The sequence below is a fragment of the Tribolium castaneum genome, chromosome 9, assembly GCF_031307605.1.
Source record: "Tribolium castaneum strain GA2 chromosome 9, icTriCast1.1, whole genome shotgun sequence".
Lineage (NCBI taxonomy): Eukaryota > Metazoa > Arthropoda > Insecta > Coleoptera > Tenebrionidae > Tribolium > Tribolium castaneum.
This window is the reverse complement of record NC_087402.1, coordinates 11648509-11666998: the sequence shown is the minus strand read 5'-3', so window position 1 is coordinate 11666998 and position 18490 is coordinate 11648509. Positions and strand designations below refer to the sequence as shown.

Sequence of the window (18490 nt, the reverse complement as noted above, 5' to 3'; positions counted from 1 at the left end):
TATTGTTTTTCGCGCTGTACCAAACACCGCCAGCGCTTTACGAAAAACAGCACAAACGCCATCTAGCGGCATTTGTTGCAATTGTGCTAGTTGTGATTCTTCTTGACGTTGTTGTAATTTATAATAATGTAAATAAACTTTAAACAGTGCGGTAAATCTTTTTCAACAACCTGTGGAACAAAAATAACTGTGTATCGTGTCTTTTACTATTATTATCACGAAATATCACATTTGACTTTGGATTAAATGAAATTGACAGCATTGACCGCTGTGTCATTCGTAGTGGACTGTTTTCAAGGTAATGGTATGCTCAAAATTCATAATTTATGATTTTGCAGTGCGGTGTGGAGTTTAGTTTACACCCAAATAACTTGAGAACGGTACATTTTGGCGATATGAAGCAATAGTACCTTTGTTATTAAACAATGATTGAGCTTTTGATTTTTGGCATAAAAAATACGTGTTAGTATGCCGAAAAATTGAGTTATGACCCAAGAAAGAGCCCCCTTGTCTCCGAAAATGAATAGCTTTTACAAGATTTATCATTACACCATATTAAAGAGCGTCTTCGAGTTTCTTGACATGCGAAATTTCATAATTATCGGATAAGCTATAACAAAAAGATTTCAAAAAAAAAACTTTTTTTTCCATACAAATTTTTGGAAAGCTGTAATTTTTCTATTTTTTGGGGTGGGCCAGTAAATATTATCCTATCTATTTTCATTTGTAGATAGGTATTCGTGGTTAAAATTATGCCATACATTTTTGAATCACCCGATATAAATAATGATGATTTTTTGGTAAAATTTTTGCCCGCCAACATGACAGCCCTCAGCCTTCTGGCCGAAATTTTAAGCAACAACAAGAACGATTTGGTTAAATATTTAAAACAATTGAATTAGACAGTTGTTTGCTTGCTTCATAATGGTTGGGAAAAAGTACCATCTCAAACTTTAAAAAAGTGCTGGAAAAATATTCTTCGAACCAACGATAATTTCGCGGAGAAGGAAGATGATTCTGAAGGTACAATTCCATTGAGTGAATTGAGGAGTAAAATAACTGCCACAGAAATTGTCAACTGGATAAACAGCGATACCAAAGTTATTGAAACTTCGAGTTTAGACAGCTTAGAAAACATAGATGATGAATCAGAGGATGAAAGTGAAATCACTCCTTCGATTAAAATAAAAATTAAGTTTTAATTAAAATTAAAAAAGAGGCCGTGAAAAGTTTGAACGTATTCCCAAAGCGCGTAAAGCGCTAGAAGGTCTGAGAGCTTCTGGGATCACAGATGTTCGCTTACTGGTTTTCTTGAGAAATCTCAATCCTTTTTCGACGAAATAGATGATTTTCTAATCGAAGGGAGAGAAAAACTGCTCGTGGTTGAGTTGGCGGTTGCGATAGAGAAAAAAGACTTTACTAAAGATCGTAGCTTTACTCGAATTGTGAGAAAAGAAGCGATGCGGTTTAAAGACTTACTCGATTAGAAGTGCATATTTTGATACAATAAAAAATAACGATAAAAACGCTTCGTTTCATGCTTTCTTGATGCAACGAACGAAAAACAGAAACGTTAACTTATGGATCTATGCCCTTGTATCATTAAGTTTCTTTGTTAATTTATGTGGAAACAATTGTATTGAATTACGATTGATACCTGACATATGCGCCTAAACTAAATATTAACCGTTTAGGACTAGGAAAGCTGATTAGAAAGAATTAATCGATTTGGATGGTTTTTATAACATGAATAATATTATTGAATCGTTGTTATTGTTGAACATAGCGAAACAACGGAAAATGATGTGCCATTAGCAGATCCTTTGCGGACTAGGCACACTTCTTATGGGAATTTAAGGATCACTCAAATTGGATAATTTTTACATACGTCGATGCATCTCAAGAAGCTGATCGAATCATATCATTGCGCTAAACGTGTAGCTTGATTAGGAACGCCAGAAATCGCGATTGAATTTAAATTATTCCTATTGTTGGAGATATTAACTTCTGTCCGCTTAAATCCCTATTTCCATAAGTGTCTGTTCCCTATAGCTGACCCCCAATCCAGTAATTGTAGTAATACCGCAGTGTTGTAAATCTCGAAGATTTACAAGCTCTTTGTATTCACCGAAAAGCCGCCCCAATGCTTTTCTTATGGAACAAATCTTTACTTTGAATGCAATTTCCCGCGTTCCTTATTAAGCTACACGTTTGGCGCAATGGCGCAATTTGTTCAGTTTTTTATTACGCATCGATTGATATAAAAATTACTCAATTTGAGTGGTCCTTAAATTCCCATAAGAAGTGTGCCTAGTCCTAAAAACAACAAAGAAAGAGTCGGCAGAGCAAAATCACTGATTTTTTTTCGTTTAAATTAAATAATGTTATGTAATAATAAATCTACATAATAAGGAAGGTATTTCTTATTAATCAACTGCACTTATTAGGTTCAAATCTGAAACTTAATTTAAACTAGTCTAAACTAAACTTTGATAATTCGGATTGCAGTTAATTGATCTAGATTATCGCGACACTCCCCCTCTAATGGCTGGTACCTGGACGTGGTGAAGGAGCCCAGTACCTTCATGTCCACAAGGGCTCAGTCTCTGAGACTGTGGATATCGGTTGTCCACAAGGGCTCAGTTTCTAGAACCATGGACATGGGGAACGCTAAGAACAGCCCGAAATATTGTGGTGTATCGCAGCTGGGGACGTAAGCCTTCTATCTATTCATTTACTTTCTTACTACACTTGGATCACCCAAGAGATGGAGTAATAAAAACGCGTAATATTTCACGTGATTTTTAAACGCAGCTTTCTTATTGGTTCTTCGCAACCGAAGATCTGCCTCAACCCCGTTTCACATTAGCCAACCTTACCGACCGACCGAAATTCGGCTATTCGTGTTTCGTCTCATTCCGTTTGCCTCTGTGCTTTGGATTCTTCTATATTTTTTTTGAGTTTCGCGTTTTTGTTATTTTCTTAAAATCAGTCTTTATCAAGACTCTGGGCCTAATTTCAAGTTGACTTACGACCGCACAGTAAAAAATGTATAAATCTAAACATACACTATCCTAGTGTCCATCAATTAGAGTAGTTAAATAAAAGTGAAATTACTCTAGAAAACTACTCTAAAAATCTGTCAGTGTTTATCAACTCTAAATTACTCTGTAAATTTAGCGCCAAAAGTTTTTAGGGGTTTTCAACACTATTAGGTGCAAATCGCTCTATATAGTGTTAATTTACACTAAAATTACAGCCAACGTCTCTAATGCGCATGCCTAAGAATAATGCGATTGCACATGTTGGCACATAGGTCCATAAGTGTGTGACTGTTCTTATGTTTCTTTTTAAGTAAGTATATATATTTATATATTTATTGTTGATTATTTTTTTTATGTATTTTCTGGACAGGTAATATTTTCAGGTAAGCAAATATACTTATAAAAATTAATTTCCTAATTTCTATTTAATTGTTGTAAATTGCGCAATATTGTTTATTCGCAAATACAAAAGGCTTCTCCGATTGTAATAAGTAATAAATAATAAATATCCAGTGAATTTGTAATTAGTCTTGGCACTGGAACTGAAGCCGTAGGTCTTCTTGAACTGAAAAAGTTATTTGTGGGATCGAAATTTTATTTTTTTAAGAACGTTATTGACCCAATAGCTTTTGCTATTAAACATAAATCACTTAAAAACATATTTATCGGCACCTCCAAAATTTACGGTTTTTCTTCTGTGTAAGAAAGTTTGCACAACTGTTTCGCATTTCTCAGTACAAAACGTCAGATTATTTTTAATATATTTAAAGTAATTTTAAGCCTTGTTGAGTCCAATTTGAAGAATAAAGTATTGTATTCAACTCGTATTCGTGTAAATCGGTTTATTTATTCACAATTCATTGGATCGTTTGATTTAATACTGTAGGAAAAAGGCCTCAAGGGCATCAGTTAAAAAATTCGATGCTTCGCATTTCAAGTTTTTTTATTAATGTTTTTACACTTTTTTATACACCCTTTTAAACAAACTAAAGAAATTAAAATCATTTTCGGTATAGGGCCAGCAAAACCTTAGCCTAATTATCTCATTTTTCAGAAAAAAATTGCTCATTTCTCGTCACTATGTTTATTAAAATTAAACACATTCATTTAACAAAACTGGCGAAAATCGACATCAGTTCGGCGACTTATGAGGATTTAGTAAACATTGGTTAGTATACATATGTATACAGCGTGTCCGTTTTTCGAGCTCCACCATGGGGATCTCAGTTATTATAAGAGATACGAGATCGGTTAAATTGGGGCAAAGTTGCGCATTTTTATGCTGAACAATTATCTGCAAGAAAAGTTGAGGTGTGATTTGTAGTTTTTGAATTATTTTATTTTTTCAAGCGAAAACCAAAGGAACTAGCCGTTTTTTGGGAGGACGTTCTTCAGGTACTTTTTTACAAGGAATCTAAATCTGTTATTGTATTTTCCAAGGCGTTCTTGATGTCAGAGTTACAACACCCAACTTTGGTTTTTCTTATGGACGCCATATTCAATTTTTGTATTTTTGAAAAGTGTTTTTATTTCTGATTACAACAATGTATCACATGATATGATCGAGTCTTACTTACTGACCAAAATCGAAAAAAGCATTTTTGCGAAGAGTGCTTTGGAAAATACGCCAACACTTTTGTTTTTAAACAAGCTAGATTTTGGAAGTTTAATTGAATATGGATCTGGGAGGTTCCCGTTTCCACCGAGCTTACTTATTTAATAATTAAACGACATGATAAGTTAGAAGTTTATTTTTTGCAAAACAAAACAAGACAAAGTTATAAAAATTCTGCTCGAATATTTAATAGAACTGTCAAAAGTTAGTAAGTTAAACAAAATTTTTGGCGTTTTTATCTAAAGCACTCTTTGCAAAAACGCTTTTTTCTTAATTTTAATCTGCATGTCAGATTCGAACATATCATGTGATACATCGTTGTAATCAGGAACAAACAGACTTTTCAAAAATACAAGTATTAAATATGGCGTCCATAAGAAAAACCAAAGTTGAGTGTTGTAACTATGACATCAAGAACGCCTTGGAAAAGGCGATGACAGATTTAGATTTCTTGTAAAAAAGTGCCTCAAGAGTGTCTTATTTAAAAACGTCTAGTTCTCTTAGTTTTCGCTTAAAAAAATAAAAACAAAAATTAAAAAAATTTGATTTTGTTCCATAATTCAAAAACTAAAAACGATACATCAAATTTTCTTTCAGGTAATTGTTCAGCATAATAATGCGCAACTTTGCCCTAATTTAACTGACCTCGTATCTCTTATAATATCTGAGATCCCCATAGTGGAGCTCGAAAAACGAACAGCCAGTATACAATTGAAACGAAAAATCATTTTATATGCTTATTCAACTTCAGCAAAATTAAAATTCCCGGAGCTCGCTGACGAACAAATTTATTTCCATGATAAAGATGGAACAATTTTGGAAGAAGACGTTATTCTTGACTTCTTAAAAGTAAATTCGAGCGAATCGATTTTACTAATCGTATGTAAAATAAGAGCTACTGCTGATGAATGTGAGTTTTTCTGTAATTTTTGAACAATTTCTACATAATTACGTTCTATTTGTTTATTGTAGTAAATTTTGCATCAGCAAGTACTGTCTCTATTATAAGTACGGAGTACCAAGACACTGACGAAAGTACTACCAGTAAGGATGAAATTAGTGAAAACATTTCAGTCGTACCAAGTGATAAAAGAATAGATCCTAATATTCAGAAAGAGGAAACATTTAAAAAACCTATGGGTTACAAAGAAATGTCTGTTGAGGTGTGGCTTTTTATGTCTTTTTTATTTTATTCCCAATCATTTACTTTTCTTTTTGCAGGGGTGGAAAAAATTTATAAGAAATAGAATGGGTGATGAGATTTTTGAGTTTTACAGTCGAAATGGTTTTCTGAAAAAATCATTACGTATTCAATTAGTCAATGCAACGACTTCTGAATTAGTGCGTATGTATGGAATATCAGTTCCTGAATTCGCCAAAAGAAATTTGGGACAGGCTATTATTTCAATATTTCCTAAATTGAGAAACCCGTGTGGCCCAACGGGCTACGTATGAATGCTTACTTTTCGTTAAATCTTAAAATTAATTGATTTTAATTTTAGGAAGCCTTTTATAAAAACGACAATGGGGGGAAGGTTTTATTAGTTATAGGTTACGCTTTATCGCGAAAAATTCCAAAGATGAAGACATTAGGGCCGGTACGCAGAAGGAAGCGCAAAGCTGTTGAAAACGCGTCCGATGAAGTGAGGGAAAAAAAAGAAGATTGTAGAAATACATATAAAAACGTAATAACTATCACTCCAGAAATTTCTGATTGTGTGGAATTTCTGAGAAACGCTTCTCCTCAAACAGACCAAGAAGCAATCTTGGACAGAATGAAAAAAACGTTCACTTATAGGCGGTCCTTGGATGTTAATGTTTTATCAATCTTTCCGAGATTTCTGGACACTCCATATCTTGTAAGAATATTTTTTTAATATTTCGTGTATGAGCTGAGAATGTTGCCTTCCAGAAAACAAATAATGCGTGTTATGCACGTAACGTACTTTCATACCTCATATGTTTCAGATTGAACACGATTTTCGATTACTTTTTCCTGATAAAGAACTCAGTTTTATTGCCAAAATAAACAATGATGCAGAGAAAATTCTAAGTATATATGATAGTGAAGTAGCCACACCTGCCACAGAAATATTAGGTTCGACGGAAGGTTCAAGTGACAGTAAGTAAAAGTTTTAGCAAATTTATGTTACCAAAGTAATTTTATTATTTTTTAGAATTTGACAAAGTTACACGATCTTTGTTAGCCCTAGCCAAACTTCTTCAATGGAGGGTTAACTCAAAACAAGTGAGTGATTTAAATGGATATTCCTACTTTGAAAGGTTAATCGTTTTTAAAAAGGTTTGCCATCTTACATTTTTTCAGCATTTAAGTAGGTACAATATTTTTTTAGCTAAATCAACCGGTCGCAGAAATATTATCTTCACTTCAAAGAAAACAACCATTTCTGTTGGCACAAGGGCATAGTAATAAGGGGGCAATTACGAAGTACCACATAGTGGTGGACAGACAGCTCATCCCTTGCCCTGACCACTGTTCCAGTGCGGAGGCTTTCCAGTTGCTGTTTATGACTCATTATGTGTTCAACATAAGGTACGATCACAAACTAAAATTTTTTTGGGAATTCATACAAACCTATTATTTTGACATTGAAACCGAAGGTATATTGTACACTCCACATATGTGTCTAGTGAGAACTAGACTCTTAAATGATTAATGATAACATTGTTTTCGATTTTGTATACTTGTTAGAGTTCTTTTTGTTAGTTTTTTATACGAGTTTTTTGTTATACGAGTGAGTAATTATTTACAATGTTTGTGTGTTCCTTATGTAATAAGAAATTATTAAAAACTTATTTGGTTGTCAAGCATTTAAGAACAATTCATGGATTATTTGATAATCCGAAACTTAATTTAAGATGTTGTTTTCAGTTTTGTTATTCAAATTTTAAAACATTTAATGGATTTAGAAAACATATGTTGATTCATGAAACTGAGAATTTAGGTAAACAATTATTAAGAAATAATGAGAATTTGGTTGGGTCTACAGAGTTTTTACAGAGCACTAGTAATAATGCTGCAGTAACTCCTCTTAGCTCTCTCACTATTAATTCTCAAGTTGATATTGTTGATGAGTGTGGTGTTTGTGTTGAAGATGACAATAATGTTGCAATAACTTCTCTTAGCTCTCTCACTACTAACTCTCCAGTTAATAGTGTTGATGAGCGTGTTGTTTGTGTCGAAGATGATAATAATCGTGATTTTAATACATTAGAAGATGGTTCTTTTACTAAAATCCAGAATGAATCATTTGATATTGAGGTACTGTTCCATATATTTTTTCAACAAATTATGCCACTGAGTTTACCACACTCACAATTTCAAGCTGTATATGAAGCGGTTGATGAATTACTTTTAAATTTGTTCGAGTATATGTTAAATAACAGTGTTAATGAAAATCTTTTTTTTTTCTATCTTAAATAGTGTTAGAGATAAAGTTAAAATAGAAATGAATAAATATAGCAGCACATATAAAAGAAATAAAGTTATTAATTCAAAAATTGTTTTGCCAAAGGAAATATATTTAGGTATACGTAATGATTCCATATTCGACAAAAGTACGAACACAAGAATAGAAGTAAATATCCCCAGAACATTTCAATACGTACCTATTCTAGAAACACTACAGTGGTTGATAAATAATAACAAAATAATATTGGACTATATATCAACATTCAAGTGTACTACTCATGAAAAGGAATTAATTACAAGTGGCACATACCTTGAAAATAATGAATTATTTTTACAAAAAAAATATTTTGTAAAATTGCAGTTATATTACGACGACTTCGAAACTGTTAATCCTTTAGGTAGTAAGACAGGAGCTCACAAAATCGGTGCGTTATATTTTACAATTCAAAATTTACCCTATGCATTTAACTCAAATTTAAAAAACATACACCTTTTAGCTTTATTTTTTACGTCTGATTTGAAGTCTAGTTGCATAGGTGAAGACATTACACTAAATAAAATATTATCTCCCATCATTGCAGATTTAAAAAAATTGGAAACTGAGGGTATTTTAGTAGATGGCGTTTCTGAAACAATTTTTGGCACGATTTCATCTCTTTCTCATGATAATCTAGCTGCAAATTCTTTGCATGGAATGGTTGAATCCTTTCAGGCTAATTATTTTTGTCGGTTTTGTTTATCTCACAAACATGAGATGCAGAATATGTTTTCAGCAAGAGATTGTACTTTAAGAACAAGTGAACTGTACGAACAACACAGCAGTATAGCGGAAAGAAACAATAATCACCATTTTGGCATCAAATTTCGAAGCATCTTAAATGATCTTAATTTTTTTAAACTTTGCGATACATCTTCTGTAGATATAATGCACGATATTTTGGAAGGGACTGTTCAGTACGAATTAAAACTTTTTCTTTTAGAAATTGTGAATGCGAAATTATTAACACTTGTCCAAATAAATGAAAGGATACATTTATATGATTTTGGTACAACAAATAGCTCCAATAGACCTAGCCCAGTTGTTCTGGACAATAATAATAATAATATCAAACAAAAAGCAGTGCAAGCGTGGTGTCTGATTAGATATTTACCTTTAATAATTGATGATGTCACAACCGAAGTAGACACAAAATTTCAAGTAATACTATTATTGTTAAAAATTATGTCTATTGTCTTTGCACCTAGAATTTGTACTAAAATGGTAACAGAACTTGAAACGTTAATTGAAACTCATCATCAACTTTTCAAATTGGTCTTTGATAGTCCTATTATTCCCAAACAACATTTTATGCTTCATTATCCAACAGTAATTAAAACAATGGGTCCATTGCTAAACCTCTGGTGCATGCGTTATGAATCTAAACATGCAATGATAAAATATTTTGCGTCAAAATTTAGAAATTATAAAAATTTAACAAAAACTCTTGCACTTCGTTGTCAACAAATGTCAGGAACTTCTCATCCTAATAGTTTATTTGAGATATGTGAACAATTTGGTCCTTCTGTATCATGTTTAATTAAAGATTATAGATTTTCACATTTAATTTCTGTAGATGAGGATGAAATTGAAAACGATTCAACCGTATCTCAATATAAATGGTTCAAATGTGGATACCTTTACAAAAAAAAATGTTTATATGTGTAGGAAAAGATTTGTTACGACCAAAATCAGCCAGGCGCTGATTAAGGACACGGCGGGAATCGAGGCGGCGCGATAGACACAACAACCAGGCGATGAGCGGTGAAAAAGCGGCTAGGTCCCGCCGGTCTACAAATATTCCCGCTGTCGAAATGTTGCGAGTGGAGTCGGAACAGCCCGAATATTGAGCTCTGTCTGTCCACCGGTTATGAACTGTACGCCACCCTAGTAGCTCCATAAAAAAAACACTATTCCACGTTTCGAGTTCCACGTTTTCGAGTTTAATTGGTCGTGGGGTTTGTTTCCTTTTAGTTAACTGGGGCGAAGCCCCAGCCACGCGCAACATATTTCCATAAAAACCACTATTCCAATATGCCCAGCAATGCCGATTGTTAATGTAATTATTTTTGAAGTACTCAGAAAACTCGTTAGACTTAACCAGCCCAGCTGAAATGGAAGTCCGTTATGGTCTCTTCGTACTGTTCCGACCTCGCTCGCAACATTTCGACAGAGGGAATATTTGTAGACCGGCGGGACCTAGCCGCTAGTGAGCGGTGAGACTATTCTAGGGGTGAGACGGCGCGGCAGGAGTGTCGAATCAACGGCGACACGGTGGTTGTGTGCTTTTACTTTGTATTTAAAACTTTCTTGAAAATAAAGTTATTTCGAAAAAGTCTTCTAACAAATCAGAAGTGGGATTATTTCACGTGCTAGTTGGTGAAACTTGAGTGGCGTAATTGAAAGTGCGGCGAAATTAGCTTCAAGGACTTGCTCGGGTGAAAAACGTCAGCGCAAAAACGGCGATAAGAAAAGTCGACTGTTACTTTGGGTGTGGCAAGACGAATTTCGGCGAAAAGTGTTCTAAAAATGTCTGAGGAGCAAAGAGGCGACGAAGAGGGAATTACTTTGACGATGGACGAAGACATCGACTTGGAGGAGGCGGCCCCAAGGACGATTTCGGCGACAACCCAGGTGACGTCAGAGACCTTGGATAACACAATTGCGCGTACCCTGGAGCAATTATTGGGATCGGAGTTAAAATCCCAAATCGAAAAGGCGGTAAAAAGGCAGGCGGCACTAATTTTAGGCGAAATTACTGATACCCAGGCGGCGGGTACAGAGGGGGCGGAGGTAACCTTACGCAATAGGATAGCTGAGATGGGCGCGTCGGCACAGCAATCGCCGGCGACAGGCTCTGATTGTTCTACAGTGCGGAGCTGGAAAATTGGAGCCGAAATTGTCGACTATTTTGACCCAGATGATGCTGATTGCAATATCGAGAGGTGGCTCGCAAAAATTGACCAGCTGGGGCAAGTTCACGGGTGGTCAGAATTGGAAAAGGCGGGCATTATGCAATCACGATTGATGGGGGCGGCGAAAGCATGGTTTAATCATTTAGGCGAATACAATTTGACCTGGGATTCTTGGAAGGCGAGACTCCGAATGGCGTTTCCTCGGCGACAGGACTTTGCCATTACTCTCGAAGAATTGGTACAGCGTCAAAAGTTACCAGGCGAGGTAATGACGAAGTACTATCACGAGAAGTTGGCGCTATGTGACAGAGTCGGCATTTCTGGCGAGAATGCTGTCGCTGTGATCATAAGGGGGCTGCCAAAGGAGCTTCGTGCAAATGCATACGCGACTAGAAGTACCACCCCAGAGGCGCTGTATAACAACTTTCTTGTGGGACTGGAGTTTTATGAATATCGTGGGGCGACGGCAAAGGCTGAAGGGGTGACACGGCGTGAGTCAACCTCCTCCGGCCAGGCGATGAAACGGCGATCGGACCAACCAGTGGCAACAACAAAGGCGAAGTCCGCATTAATTCGCTGTTTCAACTGTCAGCGATACGGTACCCACAAGAGTCGAGAGTGTCCTTACGAGAGGAGGGAGAGATGTCGAAAATGTGGGAGACCAGGACATGAGGCGTCAACCTGTAACCCCCAAGCAGACTCCACGGCGGTGAAAGGCGCGAACCCACAGGTGAGAATTTTACAATTAGGGCTAGAGAACACTTATAAAAAGATGGGTACGGCATGCGGCGCGCAAATTCGTGTTTATATTGACACCGGGAGTGAGCACAACATTTTGGCGTGGTCTTGGGCGCAAGGGCGTAATTTAAACATAAAACCAGGCGAATGGATACTACAGGGGTTTGCAGGCGGGCAAGGTGTAGCGATTGGCGAGGCGACATTTGACATTAAGGTTGATGAGGTAACATTGAGTATCACGGCGTTGATAACCAAGTGTGATCTCGGGCGAATCGAGCTCATCTTGGGTCAACCAGCAATTAGTACCTCCGGCGTAGCACTTGTAGTGAGAGGCGATAAAGCATGCGTTATCAGGGACGAAGATCTTTTCGAAGTTTTTAAGAACTTAACCTTGGAGACGGACCGACCAAGGCCACGAATCCTCGTGAAGGAGGATACAGTTATCCCGGCGGGGCTGTCACTCCAAATGGGCGTTACAATAACTGATTGTGAAATAGGCGAAATAGTTTCAATGGCTCCTGTGACGTTTCAAAGCAAGGACGACATGGTGGCGATACCCGGTGGCGTGTTAAAATGCCGAGACGACAACAAAATCCTCATCACAAATCTTGCACCCAGAACACTGGTTTGGAAGGCTGGACGATTAGTGACAAAGGCGGAGAGGTGCAAAGAAGGAGTTCCGGTGACAAAAGTCATGAACATTCAGCAGGTGAGCGCATGTTTTGACTTATCTAGTGTCACTGTAGGCGAAATAGGTGATTATTATAAACAACAGCTATTTGACTTATTGCGTTCTATGTCGTGTTGTTTTTCGGCGAATGATGAGGATCTAGGTTTAACTCAGTTAGGGTCCATGTCGATAAATCTAACGTCAGACATTCCTGTGTATTATCGTCCATACAGATTGTCACATTCAGAACGAGCGGTGGTTCGACAAAAGGTGCAGAGTCTGCTTGACGGCGATGTCATCAGAGAATCTAATTCAAACTATGCGAGTCCTATTTTGTTGGTCCCTAAGAAAACAGGCGAAATGCGTCTCCGTGTTGATTATAGGGCACTAAATGCAATTACGGTGAAAGATAGGTACCCTTTGCCACTGATTGCGGATCAGTTGGATCGGTTGGCGGGAAACCGATACTTTACATCCTTGGACTTGGCGCAAGGATATCATCAGGTACCAATGCATTCTGATTCAATTCACAAAACGGCTTTTGTAACACCTGATGGACATTATGAATACTTGCGAGTTCCATTTGGGTTGGCAAATTCTCCGGCGGTATTTCAGAGAATTATCAACCAAATGTTGGGCAACATGCGACATGATCAGGTCTTGGCGTACATGGATGATCTTCTGATACCTTCAGTAGATGTAGCGACGGGGTTAGAGCTACTTCGAAAGGTGTTGGAACTAATTAGAGATGCAGGCGTGAAATTGAAATTGGCGAAATGCAGTTTCCGTCAAGAGAAGATCGATTATTTAGGCCATGAGATCAGCGTTGAAGGCATACGACCTGGTCAACGCAAAGTGGATGCAGTTCTAAAGTTCCCAGAACCCTCAGACGTACATAGTGTTAGACAGTTTATGGGTTTAGCTAGTTACTTCAGAAAATTCATTCGGAATTTTGCCCTGTTGGCGAAACCTTTGACAAATCTCACGAAAAAGGACGTGGAGTGGCGATGGGGAGAAGAGCAGCAGGACGCTTTCCAGAGACTTCGTCACTTGTTGTCTGAGAGACCGGTTTTGGCAGCTTACAACAGCAGTTTTTCGACAGAGTTGCATACAGATGCAAGCAAAATTGGCGTGGGAGGAATTCTGCTACAGAGACAACCAGATGGTGAGCTAAAGCCAGTTTTCTACTTCAGTAGAACTACCACACCTCAGGAGCAGGTATATCATAGCTATGAGTTAGAAACCTTGGCGGTGGTAGAGTCAATTAAACGTTTTCGGGTGTATTTGCTGGGTACACAATTTAAAGTTGTAACTGATTGTTCAGCGGTAAGAGCAACTTTCTTAAAGAAAGACTTGGTCCCTCGAATAGCTCGGTGGTGGCTAGCAATCCAAGAGTATGGCATGACAGTAGAATATAGGCCGGGCGTACGGATGCAGCACGTTGATGCTTTAAGTCGAAATCCTGTTCAGATTTCTATCGTTCATGCAGATGAGGCGGATTGGTTTCTTACAGTTCAATTACAAGATCCCAAAGCGCAGGAGCTGGTCACTGTATTGACAACCGGCGTAACACCGCGAGATGTAAAGGCGGTGTACAAAGTGAAAAATGGGCGTCTGTATAGAATAACACCAAACGGCGACAGACTTTATGTGCCAGCCACGGCGAGGTTTACTTTGGCTCACAAACACCACGATGAAATAGGGCATCCTGGTTACAATAGGGCGTTAACATTGATGAAAGAAACATATTGGTTTCCTAAAATGGCGCGATTCATGTTGAAATATGTACGATCCTGTTTGCGATGTGCCTATGGCAAAGGTGATTATGGTAAGGCGGAAGGGCGACTGCATCCAATAAAAAGGTTACCCATTCCTTTGGATACAGTACATGTAGATCATTTAGGTCCTTTCATGAGAAGTAGCAAGGGCAACAGTTACTTGCTAATGGCGATAGACGGATTTACAAAATTTGTCTGGGCGAAACCAACTCGAACACTGAGATCTACAGAGGCGATTGAAAAATTGAGAGATATTTTTGGGGTGTTTGGGTATCCGCGAAGGGTAATCACAGATCGTGGATTGGCGTTTCAGAGCAAGGCGTTTGGTGATTTCATGGCGGAAAAAGGGATTCAGCATATTCAAAATGCGATTGCTACCCCTAGGGCGAATGGTCAGGTTGAAAGACCCAACCGAACCATTGAAGAGGCGTTGACGTGCAGTGCAGATTCCGAAAATCGGTGGGACGATGGGTTACCGGAGATAGTTTGGGGTTTGAACAATACAGTTAATGCGAGTACTCGATTTTCTCCGGCCCAGTTGATGTTCTCCCACAGGCGGGGCGTTGTAGCTAATTTGGCGGATAATGTGGTACAGGCGACATTAAATTCGATCGAAAACGGCGAAACCGGCGCGAACCTAGTAAAACACGGCGAGGCGGTACCACACGGCGAGGCGAGCACAACACTTGGTACCGGGTGCAGTGCGAATGCTCAGGGCGGAGCAGGGCTTAGTCAGCATGCGGGACCTTCGAGTGACGACTCGGGGTACCCAGTTCTTGCTGAAGCACTCAGTGAAGAGCTACAGGCAAATAGGGCCGAGGCGGAAAGGAATCTGAAAAGGACTGCACTACAAATGAAATCTAGGTTCGATAAAAGGCGAAAGGTTGCAACCCTGTATAAAGTAGGCGATTTGGTCTTGTGGCGTCAGTCGGCGACTGGTTGTTTGGATCCAGGTACTAATAGAAAGTTGGCGAATAAGTACGACGGACCATATAGAGTGTCACGTCGGCTTGGTAACGACAGGTACCAGATCGAGGCGATTAAAGGTATGAGAGGGTACAAACGTTTTAAGGCGGTTGTGGCGGTGGATTCACTCCGGCGCTATTGCAGTACTGCTCAGGAGGCGAATGACAAGGCGGATGGCGAGGAAAGCGACAGTGGCGAGGAAATTGATCGGTTAGATCTGATCGATCTCCTTGAGAATTAGGCTACGAATTAATGAGGACATTAATTTTGCAGGAAGGCCGAATGTTACGACCAAAATCAGCCAGGCGCTGATTAAGGACACGGCGGGAATCGAGGCGGCGCGATAGACACAACAACCAGGCGATGAGCGGTGAGACGGCGCGGCAGGAGTGTCGAATCAACGGCGACACGGTGGTTGTGTGCTTTTACTTTGTATTTAAAACTTTCTTGAAAATAAAGTTATTTCGAAAAAGTCTTCTAACAGATTATTACCTAAACTCTCAGCTTCCACAGTTTGATGAAATAATTGATATATGTTCAATAGATACTGATGCCTCGGAAAAACAGATATTTTTTGTAACAAAAAAATGGAAAACTGAATCTTTTGTCGAAAGACTTCATTCTTATAAATTAAAAGATACAGATATTAGTCCAACTTTTGACATTATAGAATTTAGTTTTCTTTTATATAAGGAACCATATAATATATCACAATCATTTTCCTCTAACGAATGGTTACTCGTTCCGAAATACAAATTTATTTTTTAGAGTATGTAAATTCGTTAAATGAGTTTCTGTTACTTCTACTATGTTGTAAGTAATAATAATAAACAATTTATTTAAAAAACTAAATAGAGTTTTATTCAAATTTACCTCCAACCCTCAGAGTTCGAAAACTCTTGATACCATACACTACGTAGAGTTATATTTAAATTTCCCACCAAAACAGTAGTGCTCTTCACAGAGTTTATAAAGCAATCTAGATTTGCTTCACTCTAAAATATAGACGTAAAATTTACACTTGTAGTGTATTGTAGAGTTAATGAACACAGCAAATAGTGTTTTATTTTAGAGATCAAAATTACTCTACTCTAGATTATTATCACTCTGATATTTAACACTACATGTAGAGTAAAAAATATTACTCTAAATAGATGGACCTGTATAAACTAGAAATAGAGTTGTCTAGAGTTCATTATTTACACTACTTTTTTTACTGTGCGGCGCAAATCGGTATTGTTATATCAACGGCGCAAATCTAGCAATGTCATTCGTTGCTGCTATGCAACTGCGACCCGCGCAACTTTGCGACCAAACTTGAAATCAGCCCCTCTGTTTCTAATTAAAGACAAAATTGTAAGTCTACCGATAAACAGTATCAAAATGTTTACGTTAATCATGTGTTTTTTCTAGGTTAGATTTTTCATTCGTGTGTTTCATATTTGGGAATGGATGACAACAATATTAACAATATTGTTAACTCAATTTCCGGATATTTGGAAAATCTCATATATCAGACCTGTCTTTAAAAATGGTAGTCGTGTAAATATTTCCAACTATAGACCGATATGTACCCCATCGTATATATCAAAAGTTTTTGACTCCATTATGGCTGACATTATATCATGGATTCCAAATTGATTGTATATATACTGATATGTCAAAAGCTTTTGATCGCATTTCCATTGAGTTATTAATATCAAAATTAGATAATTTAGGTTTTGGGGATCCAGTCCTTAGTTGGATTTATTCTTTTTTATCTAATCGTGTACAGTATGTAACTATAAATGGTGTTAAGTCTCGCGCAATTCACCCATCCACAGGTGTGCCTCATGGGTCACATCTAGGCCCTATTCTTTTTTCTCTATATATAAATGATGTCAAAACAGCGATCGAAAGCTCTGAAATCCTTCTTTTTGCCGACGATGTAAAGATTTTTAAAGTTATTATAAATCCAAACGACTGTGATATATTACAACGTGATTTAAATAGTTTTTGTATGTGGTGTAAAAAAAATTTTTTAGAACTGAACATAAATAAATGTAAATCACTAAGATTTTCTAGAAAATTATATTACAATCTACCATCGTACTTTATATCAGGCAATCAACTTGAATGTGTCACTTATATTCGCGATTTAGGAGTTATTGTAGACAGCCAGTTAAGTTTTGACTATCACGTTAACCACATTTTGTCAAAACCAAACAAAACATTAGGATTTATAATAAGACAGTGCTCTGATTTTTCAAGTTTGCGTGTTGTAATGTTATTATATAATTGTTATGTTCGTCCAATTTTGGAATACTGCACAATTATTTGGCAACCTTGTTATAATGTTCATATTAATCGAATTGAAAATGTTCAGAAAAAATTTGTTAAATTTGTATGTTACAAATTTAACATATTTTATGACAAAAATAATTATATAAAAATTTTAAGTTATTTAGGACTATCCTTACTATCTTCTCGTAGAATATTTTATGACGCGTCGTTCGTATATCGTATATTGTCTGGTAATGTAAATTGTAATCCTATTCTTCCGCTATTTTCAATAAATATACCCGTTTGTAACGTTAGAGAGCCTAGAATGCTTGTAGTGCCTTACCACCGTACCAATTATGGGAAAAATTCTGTATCTTCTAGGCTGTCTAAAACATGCAACGTACTTTCTGGTAAATTAGATTTTATAGGTTTACCTAAAAATAGATTTCTAAAGGATTTAAAAACTGTTATTGAACATAGTGAACTTAGCTCTTTTAATAATTAACACTTTATTTTATATTAACTGTATTGTACCTATCTGTGTTTGTATTTATCTTTGTATTTTATATATCACTTGTACTTGGCGTGGCCGTTAATAAACATTAATAAACATAAACATAAACAATATTGAAGCGTCACCACCTAAAAAACGAACCAGGCGGCATTTTTCTGTAAAAGAAAAACAAATAATCTACAATATTTTTAAGACCTTCCATGAGGAAAACCCTGGTGTATCAAAGGTACAGAAATTGGAATTTACCAGCAAAGCTGCAGGTATTATTCAAGTATTGTAATTTGTTAACGTATGACCCTATGTTATAACATAAAACCGAAGTTGTACCATCGCGCAAGATCTGTTTTGGATAACTTCAGTAAATGGAACAAGAATGAAATAAGAAAATCTGTTCATTCGTTTTTCTTAAGAAATGAACCACCAACTGTAAAAAAAAACTAAACTGCGTCAATGGACAAGAAGAACTTCCGAATTAAAAAAAAACACAATGGGTAAATTATTAAAGGAACTGAATTTTT

The 18490-nt window shown here is 36.9% G+C and overlaps 2 long non-coding RNA genes and 1 other non-coding gene across 3 annotated transcripts in view; 2 read left to right on the top strand and 1 right to left on the bottom strand.

Annotated features, from left to right (window-relative positions):
* Positions 1 to 18490, bottom strand: part of LOC103312882 (uncharacterized) — a 44169-nt gene that overhangs the window by 6265 nt on the left and 19414 nt on the right. The gene's annotated exons all lie outside the window — the stretch shown is intronic.
* LOC135267171 (uncharacterized) lies at positions 5533 to 6245 on the top strand. Its single transcript, XR_010335518.1, has 3 exons — positions 5533 to 5822; positions 5881 to 6108; positions 6162 to 6245. It is a non-coding gene; the product is annotated as an uncharacterized LOC135267171 (long non-coding RNA).
* On the top strand, positions 6312 to 7293 carry LOC135267167 (uncharacterized). The gene is made up of 4 exons (XR_010335507.1): positions 6312 to 6518; positions 6628 to 6781; positions 6837 to 6961; positions 7014 to 7293. It is a non-coding gene; the product is annotated as an uncharacterized LOC135267167 (long non-coding RNA).